At 41.0% G+C, this 15,084-nt stretch overlaps 1 protein-coding gene and 1 long non-coding RNA gene across 6 annotated transcripts in view; one reads left to right on the top strand and one right to left on the bottom strand.

Annotated features, from left to right (window-relative positions):
* Nachralpha6 (nicotinic acetylcholine receptor alpha6) overlaps positions 1-15,084 on the bottom strand; it is a 471,989-nt gene that overhangs the window by 52,339 nt on the left and 404,566 nt on the right. The window lies entirely within an intron of this gene.
* LOC143352601 (uncharacterized) overlaps positions 1-15,084 on the top strand; it is an 86,485-nt gene that overhangs the window by 69,449 nt on the left and 1,952 nt on the right. For 2 of the 5 annotated variants that reach the window (XR_013081970.1, XR_013081971.1), the window contains exon 2: positions 13,632-13,775. This is a non-coding gene — a long non-coding RNA (uncharacterized LOC143352601). Of the gene's footprint in view, positions 1-10,206; positions 10,362-12,072; positions 12,716-13,631; positions 13,776-15,084 lie in introns of those variants that run through there. The other 3 variants (XR_013081973.1, XR_013081974.1, XR_013081972.1) reach the window with 3 other exon arrangements.

Here is a 15,084-nt window from a genome sequence, read left to right as displayed (position 1 = left end):
ATCCAGTTTCAACCACGCTCCTTTTGTTCGATGCCCCGGCTTCTACAAGTTCGTTGTTCCCTTTCCGAAAAATCCCCGACCGCCTGCACCGCGTTCCTTTCCCCTTTGTCCGACCAGACAATCGGAAAATTCGAAACAGACTGCGGATTTTTATGCAATGCCTAGATCAATATATCCGGTGTATCTATTGCCCGTAGTTACAGTTCACTAAACGTTGGTCGACGACAGTTTGCTGTTACTGATTCGGTGAAACGTTTGAAGGACTTTTTGCAAAATAAAACTGTTCTACCTTAGGTACAACATATAGGAGCTAAATAAAAAGGTATTCTCTGCCTTGATAGTTTCAATACGTTCGAAACAATATAATAGTTTTATACTGTATCTTCTCATTTTTATTACAATTATCTGCATTAATTGCGAGAAGCGGGTGTTACGGAGAAATGTATTTCTTCTTCGAATAATGTAAAACAATTGACAATAATATGACAGTTCGTTGATTCTTTCGATGTTTTTATGTTATTTTGATTTTTTGACAAAAATATTCAATTCACTATGCTTCCAATCTTTTTCTCAGCTGCTCCAGCAGGAAAGTTAGTTTGCATAAGCATCCGCAGTTTGCCAGTAAGAAAGACGGTAACAGATGGTTTCCCACTAATATTGTACATGGTAATCAGCAAAAGTTTTCGCCTTTCAAAAATGGAATTTTGTAATATTGATTATTCCATACTGCAAGCTAAAATACGACAACTACGCCAGTCTGCAAAATATTTTATGATTTAGAGTCCGGTGGTTCGGTAAGTTAATCCCTAATTGATGAGCTGGGTTCGGTACTCAGAACTTTCCCCATTAGATCATAGAATTTTAACATTCCTCTCCCAGGGCAAAGCGTTCATGCCAGTTTACGGGATGTATTAAAACAAATAACGCCGGCGATATTTTATTGCTAATAAATACAGCGAGGTTGTCAGTTGTCTCGAAAGTCCCGGCGCTCAGTTAGCCCACTTCATCAACTAGAGGTTAACATTAATTGAGCCGTTCAATCGAAAAGTGGTTGCAAGTCAACGTGTGTCTGTTTGTTTAACACCAGATCAATAATTACAATTTTAAATTATATAACATTAACACTACACCTACCAAGCATTAAAAGTATGTCCGTAATTTACATTACAAACCATAATTACAATTCCATAAATGAATTTTTATAATTTCAATAATGATAGGTTTAGTGTTAAACATAAATTGAATTTTAGCGTGGCTAGCATAGGACAAGCGTAACATCCTTCGAGATTATTGTGTTTTATAGAAATTTTACTTAATCTCTCATTATCCAATGATCAACTTTGTCTTTCACCGTGTTTTGCATTGAATCACTCAATTATTGGAACGTTACGTTGGCCCAAGTCTCAAGTTATTTTATACAATATTCCCGGACTCTATTTATCGGCACGAATATTTTCTGGAAAACCGAAATTTTCAACTTTTGATAGCAACGCGGTTTGAATGTAATTTGAGTAGATGAAGAACGCATTTCTCGAGCAGTTCAAAAGCCAAATTCTACTCGTGTTCGGTAAGAAAGCGCAGGAGTGTTAGGTGAAAGAGTTTAGGCTACTGTGAGAAGGATTACGTGTAAGCAGATCAGAGATAGAATAAATTACGAATCGCCTAGAACACGAATTTTACGTGCGTTCTATAGTAGATTCGCGAGGGAGACCACTACCGCAACGCGACTCCATTCGAAGCAAGTTACTTCGGTATTAAGAAGTACAAGATGCTCGCGACAATGGGAGCCATTGTCACTTTTAGAGCGACTGACAGAAGAAAACGCAGAAAGATAAAGGACAGATCAGTTTGGTAGTTCTAACGTAAGGTTAAGAGAACGGGCGAGGAGTTTTCTTGAGCTTACTTGCGGAAACCTTTTAGCGGGCAAATGGCGATCTTAAAGCACTCGTTCAGCTAATTTCTCGGCTCGGTTTTTTTATGCTTTTATTACAGCTCGATCGTTTCCCTGCGCTGATTTCTTTTAGTTGAACGTTTCCATGAACGGTATTTTTATTTTTAATAAAACGTTCATCTTTTCTGTCTTGAAGAAGGAAATTAATTAATAAGATGTGATCAATGATACAATTTTGCGTAAATGTATCAACAGATTGCAGTCTCAGAAATCAAGGTTTTAATCACGATAATTGAAATACTTTTATAATTTCACAGTCTTTTTGTATAGATTGATTTTTTAGAACAGAATATCAAAGTAAATTATGAAAACGTTAATAATTTGTGAAATATGCGAAGTTTCCAAGTATGTAAGCTTTTAGAGATATTTGAACATTGTCTTTACAAAGTAAGCACTTCACGAATCATTGTTTTATGCTATCTACACTGTGATCGATCGCATTACATTACAAAATTTTATTCAAAATATGCGGTTTGATACGAATATGCTACTAGAAGAAAAATATATTTACACTTTCTAGATGCACCGTTGCATTTACGAAAGACATGAAGTTGCATAAAATAATACACAGCGTATGTTAACGATAAACTTCCAGATTATTATCCTACAATATTAAGAGTAACCCTGAGACCGGAATCTGCCGAGTAACGATCACACAAAATTAAAAAATCATTTTCCAAACGATCACTGGGTTCGTTAACATGTTTAGTGTCAATAATGAGTGTAACAATAATTTTTTACCAAGTTCGGAATTCTGATTGTGATACATTCAAATAAACTGAATTCTATTAGGATTCTTGGAATGCAAAAGTGTCAAAGTAGCAACCACTACAACGTTTCTGGGACACCCTGTAGAACACTCGAAATTTAAAAGCAGTAACATACTGTTGACATGTTGCTTCTCAGCTGTTAGTATTCCACTCAAAAGCTGACAACGAACTTGAAGCAGCGATTTCCAACCATTTCGTATTAGTGACTTATTTTGAATTTAATAACATTTCTGCGACACATCGTAATTTCTAAAATATGATTGTTTAAGAAAATTAAAACTAAATTCACAGTCGATGTCTGTGTACAGGGGATACTTATGAATAGACATTAGAGATAGTTATGAGTATAAACAAAATAAAAATTGTTTGCAGTAATTGCAAGATGTAGAAACTAAATAGGAATTTATTTATCTTCTCAGTGGGTCTATTAAGTCATAACAGACGCGTTGAAATTCTTAAATTCATTTAATCTCTCCACTACTTCAAATTTCGTCCGCTGTTGCTGTAACTGCATAAAATCCGCGTTTGTTGCTCATAGAAACGTTAACCGACTTCGATGAAATTTTCACCGTGTATACAGGCTGTCCCAAAAATGTTATACTTCCTTGAAAAGGTTGATTCCCGAGGTCATTTGAAGTAACATTTTTCTTTGCGAAAATGTTCTCCGCAGCTTTGTTCAAGAGTTATCAGCAAAAGACACGGACCAATCAGAAGAGGTCGCGCTAAGCCTGGCGTTGGCATTGGTCGAGTCAGAAGCCGTCCGCTGTAGCCGCGCTATGATTGGTCTGCGGAGAACATTTTCGCAAAGGAAAAAGTGACTTCAAATGACCTTAGAAATCGCCCTTATCAAGGAAGTACAACATGTTTGTGACACCTTGACACAGATCTACAAAACGTTTTGATCAATTTTCCGTCACAAGCTCCGACAATATACTTGAAAAAACTGACGCTTACTTTTTCCTTCGCAATTCCGACCAATATCAATTTTTTCGTAATTTCTGTTTTGTTATTTAGTCAAAACTAATTCTTCTAACATGTAAAAAAACATCTTGACGAATTTGATGAAATTTGAAGAAAGCGATGCGATTTTGAAATGCGATCGAACATTTTTCGAACATTTTTTGTCGTGCCTCCGCGACGCACCTGTGGCGCACAGATTGGAAAACACTGTGTCAACCGTGAATAATCGACTAAACCATCGAAGGCACGATCGTGTTCACCGAAAGAAAGCTCCTCGCCGCGCGTGAGATTTCGCGAGGGGGCGTAGGTGTTCTAGGAAAAGGTGGATGTATCGGTACCTATAAGTGGCACCGCCTCGGAGGTTCGCGTCAACACATGGGCCACCAGCAGGGAAAACACCGTCTGTGACAATAGGATGGTCACACCTGCAACATCGTACACACAAACACACACACACCGCTGATTCGGTGTCCTCGGACCAGCAGCATACCGTAGACACCCGTGCACGCTTGTGCCAGAGGTCTACGCTCGTGCATACGTATCTACACGCGGATCGATCCTCGCGTGGAACCGCGTTGAAAAACGCGACCCGTGAGCGGAACACGCGTCGGCCCCGGATAAATGTTTTGTGTCGAAGCCGTTGAGATTCCCGCGTGAAAGCTTCTCGAAAGACTAGCAAGGGGAACGAAGGGTGGGGGCGGGAAATAGGGGGTTAGGAGGAGAGGAGGAAAAGGATCCTTTTGTTCAAGACTGCGCGCGTTGTTTGTCCGTCCTCGCGACGACCATAATACCAGAGACACGAGCATTACCGTCGGAGTCCTCCGCAGTTTTCCTTTCTCCTTTCTCCCTTGAACACCCCCGCGACTTTCACCCCTATCTCCCTCTCCCTTTGTCTTCGTCTACTCGCTTTTCAGGTCCCCGTCTCCTCTCCTCTCGTCTCCTCTCCCCGGGTGTCAAGCGGACGCGATCGAATGCTTCGCGGCAACCAAACGAAGGATTTCTGCCAGGACCTTTGCCAAACCATTCCCAAGGTACCACACGGACAAATGACACCGACATCCGGCGATCCGGTTGATCTAGCTTGGCACGGGGACGCTAATGAACTCGGCGAAGGCGATTTGTTACCCGGAGGAAGAGATCCGAAGGAAGGTTTTCGCCGACCCACCTCTCGTCAGCCAGCTGATAATGAATCTTAATCCTCTATGATCCGTGCCCGGTCCGCCCCGGAAACGATTTGGATCGGTTTTCTCTTTGCTGCGGACTTAATCCCTACCCGCGGGCGCGCTATACTGAGCATCCTGGACTTAGCGTGTCACGGGAAAACTGTTTTCCTGGGACTCGATCTGCAGTATTTTTCTGGCATTAAAGGGAAGGGTTCTGTACGGTACCGTGCTCTGGTTTATACGTCATTATTGTTATTCGCAGCGAGAAATATTTTTATGGAGATTAAATGGTCTCAAAAGACGAATATTATATGGGGTTATTAGCTTTTTCATTTGTAGGTGGACACATCAAGGACTGATGAAGGTAAACTTTGATTTTTTCTATGGAATCCAATATTTTTTGCGCACCAACCGATGCAGCTTTTCATTCTCTGTAAAAAAAACTATTGACGCATGTAGTTCGAAAAGTTATTAGTATAGGAGATATTTTAGTTTAAATATTGCTAAGACAAATTCACTGTCATACTAATGATGATAAGTTTATATAGCAAGACAACAAAAACATTCTCTTAGCAACATTTAAATTAAAATATCTTCTAAACTAATCGTTTGTCGACATACACGGTTTAATACTTTCTTTGACCTTCATCAGTCCTTGATGCGTACACCTATAAAAAAAACTGATAACCCCAGTATACGCATCTTTCAAAACCATTTAATCTTTATCAAAACACTTCTCGCTGCGAGTAATATTAATGACGTAAATCAAGGTGGTAATAACGGGAGAGACACCCTGTAGAAATGTTTTTGTACGGGGAATAGGTAAGAGCTATTTGTGAACATGATGACTGAGACAAAATGTAGTGTATGAGAGCTAGCCGTGTGCAAAATGTATCCTGAAATTACGGTAATATGTGTGTTACTGTTTCGAAAGCTGTGAATAGTCTATTCCCACAACATCTTTGTATAGACGATAAAAAAGATGTAATAATGGTGATTTTTTTTTATATTACATGTCAGCAAATATTAGTGACGTTTATGCTTTAATTTTGTCGAATGGAACATTTTACAGTGACATTCTTCTCTTATTGTAGCTTCTATAAAACAATTTATGTAAACAAAAGAGAAACAGGGAAATAATCTTACGCACGAGTCTAAATTATAAAAATGAAAGTATTTGTCTGTGTACAGACCTGGAGTACAACGTTTAATTTCCATATTCAGATAAGTATTTTGTAATTATCAAACAAAAACGTCGGTATGTACAGCATGTTACGGAAAATGGCGCGCCCGCCGCAGGATTAAAGGCAGATAACCAAGAAAGTTCTTCTTTCTTCCAGAAAAGAACAAAACCCTATTAAAAAATATAGCTCCCTATCTTCTACTGTGCTTCTAGTACCTTTCTCCAACTACTTTTCTATTCCTTTTCTTTTTTTTTTGCAAAAGTTTCTGCTCCTGATATCAGAAAGAAATGGTTCCTGCTTCAAGTGGTTCGATTTCGTAGATGGTTCTCTATTTGAACAAGTTAATAGTTAAATAAGTTCGTACCCGCTAAATTACAGTCTCCGATGATTAAGCTTTTATTTAAACATACATCAGATCGCTTTCAATTGATGCAGTGTATACGACGCACACTATGCACGCGCAGATTAATCATGAAGTAATTTAGAAGCAGCACGAACTATCTTGGTTACCTGATTATCTCTTGTAATATTGATTAGCATTGGAAGTGGAAACTTAACTCACTGCATATCAATTCAATGAATTTTCTAGAATGTATATTACGAAAGGTACATGTATGTTAGCTGAAGCTAAAATCGTGAAACTCCAACATTTCGAGCAATCGAATATTCCAATTCGCGCTTACCCATTATCTTCGCAGCATTATTTTCCGTTTCGGTTGATCACGTCCGATAGGCTCTCTCGTGTATCGCCAGCATTTTCCGTTAACAAAAAAAAAAAAAAGAAGCCGCGATTGCAAGAGAAACATTTCAGGATATAGAGGATTAAATTTAATGGTCGCCCCCTTCGTCTACGACTGTCTACATTCGTTACCTACACGTGTCACCGTTGATGCATGAAAAAAACTGTCTGTGTCAGCCATCGCGTAGCTTCCCGAGCATGTGCAACAGATTACGCGAGTAAAAAATAAAAAAACACGGTAGCGCGCGCGAGAGAGAGAGGGAGAGAAAAAAGGGGGTTGGTTGGGGGGAGAGAGAGAGCACTACCAACAAATGCGAATTTTCGAATTTCGCGATCGCCGCGAACGAAGCAGCAACGTCGCGCACATGTCGTCGTTTGCGGGGCCGCGTGCACGCCGAACCAACGAAACAAAACAGAACCAGACGCGAAACTGGCAAACGGAAGGAGCGGGGAGGGGAGAACAAAAAAGAGAAGATCACCGAAAATGAAAATAGAAACAGACACAATCCTGTGCCCGGATATCCCCTTGCAAAAACATTATTCCACGATTACTCGTAGGAAAGTAATTCCGGAGGGCGATTTTAATCCGCCTGTTCGCGAATCGAGATTTTGCGCATAGACGAGGCGCGCCGGATTGAAACGTGCCGGCGACGTTGGACTTTTAGATTAAACTTTATCGGACACACAGTCCGGCAACGTGTCCCTCGTGTAATTCCGTTGCTCCGCCACGGAATTTCGTGAGGATCAAAGGGATCGTGGCTCGATTACATTCACGATCTGCCAACTTCGCCTAACCGGCCCGGAGACCACGCGCGCGCGCGCGCGCGTATGTACTTGAAAGTTCACCGGATCGGAAACTCGAGGACGCGTCGTCGGCGACGATCGTTTTCTGCGATTCGCACTGGTCGTCGCGAAAATTACATCTCCCCTCCTCCCTCCGTTTCAAACCCTTGCGAACTTCCGGTTCGTTTGTTTCTACCGCCTTTTACCTTCTTTCGAATCTCGTTCTTGCGAGAAGCGGCCTTCAAGGGGGCTTCCTTGTTTGATCGGTTGCAAAAATCTGCTTTTGCATTGATTTGTACGATTCAATGTCTCGGAGACGCGTTCTCCAAGCACTGTACAGTGAATTCTCGATATATGTCAACAACACGGGTCTTGTCAGCGTCATGTATCGTCCAGGAGACCCGTGCCGTGTTATGTTTACACTCCTCGACGTCCGAGGCCTCTCGAGCTTTGCAGTGGGGATAACTCCGCGACGTTTATCATCCAGGCCTTGGCGACATATATAGAGAAATCACTGTATATCGAGAGAGAATGAGTAACTTTTTTTTTGTAAATGCACAGATCGCAGACACATTAAGATGAAAAGCTCGATGCACAACCGTGAACAACGATCGTATTTTAACGATACGTAATTAGAGTTGGAACAGAAAAGATTGTCACCGAGACAGAGGGAAATATCGAACGAGAGGACACGTATAATTCGATGACTTGTCAATACCTTCGGAAAAATCACTTTGAAATTCTGCCGAGCCTCTGTCGTATTGGAAAATTTTGAAAGTTAATATTGACACAAAATACGATATCAGGGACTCTGCATTTCACGATTGTTATCTTCGCGTTGTCACCGACTCTTTCGCGAACGGACAATTCGAATCCCTTTTCCGCTCGCAGTTTCGGCAAAATGTGTGACACGGTTGTCGATAAAAGCCAGGAATCGGACGTATATGCGCTTAAACTCTCGTGAGAAAGTAATGTGCCGGATTACCAATCACTGTGAATGCTTTTCTGGGGATATCGAGAACTGTTATTGGTTTGACTTGTCGTCTTAGTCGTCTTCGGAGACCCCCTCGTCCATAAGTATCCGAACAATTCATTATTTCTGAACACTTTACACCAGTGTCTTTTGGATTCAGTCTCATTCGTGTATTTATTACGTTGCTTGCAGTCCTGATATTATTTAATGAACATTTAAGACAAGCAATGTCTGTTATCAAATACTGTTCGTTATATACCATATTTGTAGATTATAGAAAATTAATATTTTTTATTTTACGTTGTAGAACTATGATATGTTCTAGCACGAGGCGATAACTTTAGGAGATAAATTGACACCTTTCTCCAGACACAATGATCGAAATTGTATAGTTGTTAGGAAGACTTTTATCTTTTCGTACTCTGAAAGAGTGTACAAAAAGTTTCTGTAAAAATGAAAAAAAAACTTAAAAAATATAATCTTGTTACTATAGTACCGGTTGAATCCATGTCCCGGGGACATAAAAGTGCAAACAACGATGGTATTTACGTACACCCACTTAAGTGTCCGTCACGTAGGTACTGTTCATCCGTCAGATGACGGCTCGCAAAAGTGTTTACGTTCTGACTCTGTCCCGACTCCCCTACCATCGCGCGCGTTGTTGCTATTGGCCGAAGACGATGGCGACGAGCGTCGCGAAATGGAACGATGACCTCAAAGACTCGGGTGACTACACCGATGTCATAAAATCATGCTTCTTTTCTCGGTCTCGCTACGAAACGTTGTCGTCCTTCGCCATCGTGTTCGGCCAATAGCGACGATGCGTGCGATGGTAGGGGAGCCAGGGATAGAGCAAGACCGTGTTCTGCGAACAGTACATTGTGAGCTCTATGAAGACTACAATAAACGTTGCCTTCACCGAGGAACGGTCATGTTATCGTAGCACGAACACATAATTTCTATGAACTTGAATGTGCTCGGATACTTATGGACGCGAGCGTGTATTCGAGTGAAACAAACGACTTCGTTGAAAAACACGTTACTGTAAATGCGTGTTAAGGCTACCTTTTGCGAAGATACGGTGGAAGGATGCTCACCGGTGGTCCAGTCTATCCCAGATCCCTCGTGTTGGACCTTTGTCCGAAATCGGTGAATTTCGCACAGCATGGGGCGCGACACGCGGAGGTTTTCGTGCGAGCCGCTCGTTCATGTCGCGCGATCACGCGATCACGTTTTTCGTTGAATCTCGGTGGAACGGTTTCCCTTTTTCCTTCTCTCTCTTTTTTTTTTTGTTTATTGTTGTTGTCGGTATTGTTTGCCGGCCGAACTGCGGACGTTGGACTTGCATCGTCAAGGATTTACGACTGATCGATGGCGGTGAAGGGTGTATCGTTGACGAATCGGAATTTAGGGTGCTCGGACCGGGAACAACGGAAGGGACCGATCGAAGTAATTGTTTGTCCCGCCGGTGGAGTAATTCTTTTTGGCAAACTGCGCTCACGCGATTTCGTGCATTCGTTCCTCCGCGATTTACGCCCGCCTATCGCCGGCGCGGCGCGGCGCGGCGCGGCGGATTTCGCGCGGTGCGACACCGAACGCTGCACTGTTTTCGGACGATTTTTTCTCGCGGATGCCGGGCTTTTTTGTGCCACCGGAAGAGCTGCTAATCGTTACCGATGCGCAGAATTGGCCACTTGAATCGTACCCGGTGAACTAGTTGTTGTTTATTGCGCGCGATGTCTGGTGACGAACATAGTGGCCTGCAGTCTGTCGTTTCTTCGTAGCAATTGTGTTTTGTACTCTCCGAATCGAATCGAAAAAATCGGGATTGACTTTTGGTAATTGTACTGGGCGATTTAGCCGTGTGTGCCGTTCAAATTGTTTGTTAACTGTTACACGGAGAAATGCTTCGAAAAAAGTTGTGTCAAGAGGAGCACGCAACAATTAAGCTGCGGATTTGGATGCATTAATGAGAAAAATGAGGAGAAATTCGGAGCAATAGAAAGATTAGAAAAGTAAGGTGATATCCATATGTAATTTTCAAATCCACGAAATTATTGAAGAAAGAAGGAATTTCTGTTTAGATACTATGGCGTGTAATTGATGGAGACAATTTGTATTTTGCGTATAGATTCGCAGTCTAGTAATAATTGTATTTTTACTTAGTGTTCAACAGTTTTTCCAACTGCAGTTCTAAATTTTAGGATTAAAATTTCAAGCTGATCTTCATATCTCGATAAAAAAGTAAAATAACAAAATACTATTTGAATGTAATGGCCCAACAACTAATTATTATTGTATAAATGATTTTTATGTTCGCACAAAAGATAACGAAAATCTGTTAGAATGTACGAATCCAAAAACTAATAATTATTCAAACCATATTTAAACAATTCTTTGTGTAATTCTTTTTGTTTGATAAAAATAACCAAATGATCAGATTACGTGAAATTACGTGTCTTTATATTACACAACTTTTGTTTAAACCATTTTTCCATGCAACGAACATTTTGCAAGTAATTTAGGTGGCCCTCTTAAATGGATTACCCTGTATAATAAACATCATTCCTATAAAATGACTCGATTATATACTTTCTCGTACACTGATTAAACCTTCTGCATTTCACATTGCTTAAACATTTTACGCACGCTATTCTAAATAAATTTACCTTCAGTAAGAGAGCCAATTAAGAAAATGCGATAAAATGAGCTATAAACTATCTTATAGAAACTTTGGAGCAGTATATATTTAGAGCAGTATACTTCAATGACTATAAACTATAAACTGTAGCACATTAAATGTGTACGCTGAACGACAGTCGTTAGTCATTACTAAGATGCTTCGCTACCATTAATTCGGAATGGAAACATTGCTTTAATTATGAACACACTAGGCGATACAGAATTTATGGGCGTGTCGCAGAGATAAGGAGAGTACTTACTGTTTTTTGTATTTTTAAGTTGCCTTAACACTGACGTGGCGAAATAAACAAGGTTATATTTTAGAAACAGCACAAACGACTGGAAATGATCACGGTTTAGTAAGACCTGCTCAATGATAAACCGCTTCATGAACTATATTAAAGTATATTCCATTGAGATAATATGAACTACTAAAGTGGCTAATTTAAAACCGCAATTATTTTTTTGCAACAACCTAATACACGACATTTATGAAGAGATTGTGAATCTTTATGTATGCATGAAATTTGCAAATTTATGAAATACAAGGATGCAGTCTTTAAAAAGAACTCGCACACTATAAAACAGAATTACTTTTTCAAAATTGGTTCAAACGACATCAGTTCAAAAAAATGTTTCAGAAAATTGCATCTTAGCTTGGACAAAAAACCTGTAAACAGCACAATACACAGCAATTTCTCGAAAATTCTTTTTTCACATCCTGTAGTAAAATGGGCGTTCTAATTCTTCTGAATTCTTCTGCCTTGAAAAACTTCATGTCATTTGATCCACTGTTACCTTTATGTCAATAACCCGTAATAATTAAAACTCCATAATAATTTTGATGTTTCCAACAGAAATTTTAAAGAAATTAAAGAAAAAAGAAAACAATTAGAAGTGGGTAGCTGGGTACTCGGTTATTCACATAACGGTTAAAAAAGTATCTCCACTTCAAAGCGTACAAAGACTTTTCTCGCCGATTGTACATTAAGTCAACAAAAACTTTAAGTATTCTGCTTTTCGTGACTTACCCGGTGCGCCAACAGATTCTAATAACCGTCTCGGCGAGAACTATGAATGTTGAGCACCTTCGGCACTCGCGAAACTGTTAATCCTATCAGAAACGATCTTCGTGAACGACGCCTTATCCGTCCTCCTATTGCCGGTTATTAGGGATGCGTACTATCTCTGTAAAGGTGTGAGCGAGGAGCCGTGGAGGAGATAGAGGGTGGAGAACGACTATCACTGGATAGAGTGGGTGGTCGAGATAAAGAGAAATGGCGCGTAAATAGGGAGGAGCATCGAGTAACGGAGTTAAGGAGACAGGAGAAGGCATGGCGCTTGTACCGGCACCATAGACGCACGTTTACACTGCCACGACAAGCCACCGGCACGAATATTCGGCACTTTGCTTTAACAAGCCATGGAAAAAACGCTTCCGGTCGTTAACACTTAAGTGGACCATTCGAGCCGCCGCGCCGCGAGCCTCTTCAAAACCCTGACAATCATTGTACGTTCATGTACTGTCTGAGGATTTAGATAATTTTTATTATTTTTTATTATGGTTCACGATGCTGTGACATTCCCAATACAGTAATGTCCCAATGTATATGAAAGATTTGGAACCGAAATGTTACCTATATTGTATACGGACACTGTTTTATGATCTCTTACTGCCAGCGTCGAATGTAGATTTAAAGGGATGAATCGGTGATAAAGCATGTTAGTTTCGAATGATTTTTTAAGGAGATTTTTACTAGAATATTCGCGACATTTTTCTGATTAAAATGATATCAAACACGAATCGATTTGGATCACATTGTTTTATCCACGAAACGGTAAAACCTCGATTATCCGAACCAATCCGTGGAACACAAGTGTTTAGATAATTACTTACCTAGTTACAGTGTTAGATTAAATATTTACTAATTTGTACAATAAATCGTGGTGTGTACGATTCGCTATAGATTGAAGGATAGTGGAGAATTCAGATGTAGGTTCGGAGAACCGAGGTTCCACTGTATCGTGGATTAACCAAGTAAATATAATCCCAATTATATCATGTGCGGTCTCATTTTAATTAGAAAAATGTCTCGGATATACTGGTGAAAGTCTCTTAAAAGAATGATTGAAAACAAAAGGAACACAAATTTGTTAGAAACTTTGTCTTTTTTCTTACAAATTTGTTAGAAAGATCCAACATACGAAGAATGAACCACGAGTTTGTAGATTGAATATTTCAAAAGAGGACTCGATTAGTGTCGAACGGTTCTTCAGCTTTCGTCTTCGGAAATGAACACTCGGCAGAGAAAGACCAATTTATTTGTTTTCTAACGTCGGGCTATAGTGATTGTCTCGCATTGTTTTCGACGGAACAGGATCCGAGCGCATCGCCCGTTGTTCCCATTAAAATCATCTGCTTTCAGGCAGGGTTTCGAGCGTGTTCCCGCGAACAGGCAGGCGGCGGCAGTGTAAATGCGCCCTTAGGAAAACAGGGAAGAAACTCGCCGGAGCAAGATACTTTGAAACGGCGATGGCACAGATGAGAAAATGACTGAAGTATATACAGGGTGAGCCACCTAAGACGAGCCAGTTGAATAACTTTCATACTTTTTGAGATAAGAAGAGATAACCTCGATTGACCTTGAAGACTGTGGTCATTGAAATTGTCTTTCGAAGGGCTACAATCGCAGGTGATCAAAAGTACATGGTTCCATTTAAATAGATTAACCCTTATGTCAATAACCGGGTACCCACTATCAATTTATTTTAATATTTTCCTTTATTAGTTTTCTTGACGAATAGCAAAACTATTCTACATTTTTCCTCGACTTTTGCACGCATCTTCGGTCCTGTTTCGTGCAACGAACGAGATACTACTGCAGGTCTGGCACGATAGTGGGGGAAATGCTATAGTCAGAACCGAGTGACGTCACGAGTCTATAGTGTAGTCTATCGCAGATCGAGAGAATTGCTTTTGGTGGGTACATTTTTGAGTAGTGGGGATGGGAGCCGAACGTCGCGATTCGTGCTAGTTACCCCCGCTATTGGTATGTAGCAGGCACAATTCTTGGAACGTGACGTCATGTATCTCGTCAGAGGGAATTTCGGCGGCACCGTTGAACACACGCACGGTAGGGGAATATGAAGTGGCCAGTAGTGGGGAAACCGGAACACAGGTAGTGGGGTCGAGAAGCGACGGCGGGGAAAAAGTTGTTCAGGTCTTAGGTAATATAAAGTAGTCAGTAGTGGGGGAACCGGAACACTGGTAGTGGGGTCCAGAAGCGGCGGCGGGGAAGAAGTTACTCAGGTCTTAGGTAATATGAAGTGGCCAGTAGTGGGGTCGAGAAGCGACGGCGGGGAAGTTGTTCAGGTCTTGGGTAATATAAAGTGGACAGTAAGGGGGGGGGGCAGAACACTGGTAGTGGGGTCGAGAAGCGACGACGGGGAAGAAGTTGTTCAGGCCACTTCTACTGTATTCAGGTAGTTTGTCTTAGGCGACCCACCCTGTAGATCGCGCTGGAGGGCGGCGGTGGAAATGAAGGGTCGCAAAGAGAGGATTAAGCGGGAAAAACGATGGAAGTGGTTTCAGCAGGCGGAAGAAGAATGCAGAAATGAAACGTTTGCCGGGGATCGAATGAACGTAAAATGCATGAAGGGATGAAGCGCGACGCTGCTCTGCGAGCAGGGCCGTGAAAGATCGAGTGATTGGAAAGACGATAAATGTGTGTTATCAAAGACCGAAGCGGGCACTAGTCAATTGAAGAGGTATTAACGGGAGGGGGTGGGAGGGATTGTTACGAGGTTTCTGTGCTAATGGGTTAAAATTAGGAGACCGATACGGGGAAAGAATTAATGATGAAGGAAATTATCTGGCTG

This window comes from Halictus rubicundus, chromosome 3, assembly GCF_050948215.1.
Source record: "Halictus rubicundus isolate RS-2024b chromosome 3, iyHalRubi1_principal, whole genome shotgun sequence".
Lineage (NCBI taxonomy): Eukaryota > Metazoa > Arthropoda > Insecta > Hymenoptera > Halictidae > Halictus > Halictus rubicundus.
This window is presented reverse-complemented; position numbering and strand designations above follow the sequence as displayed.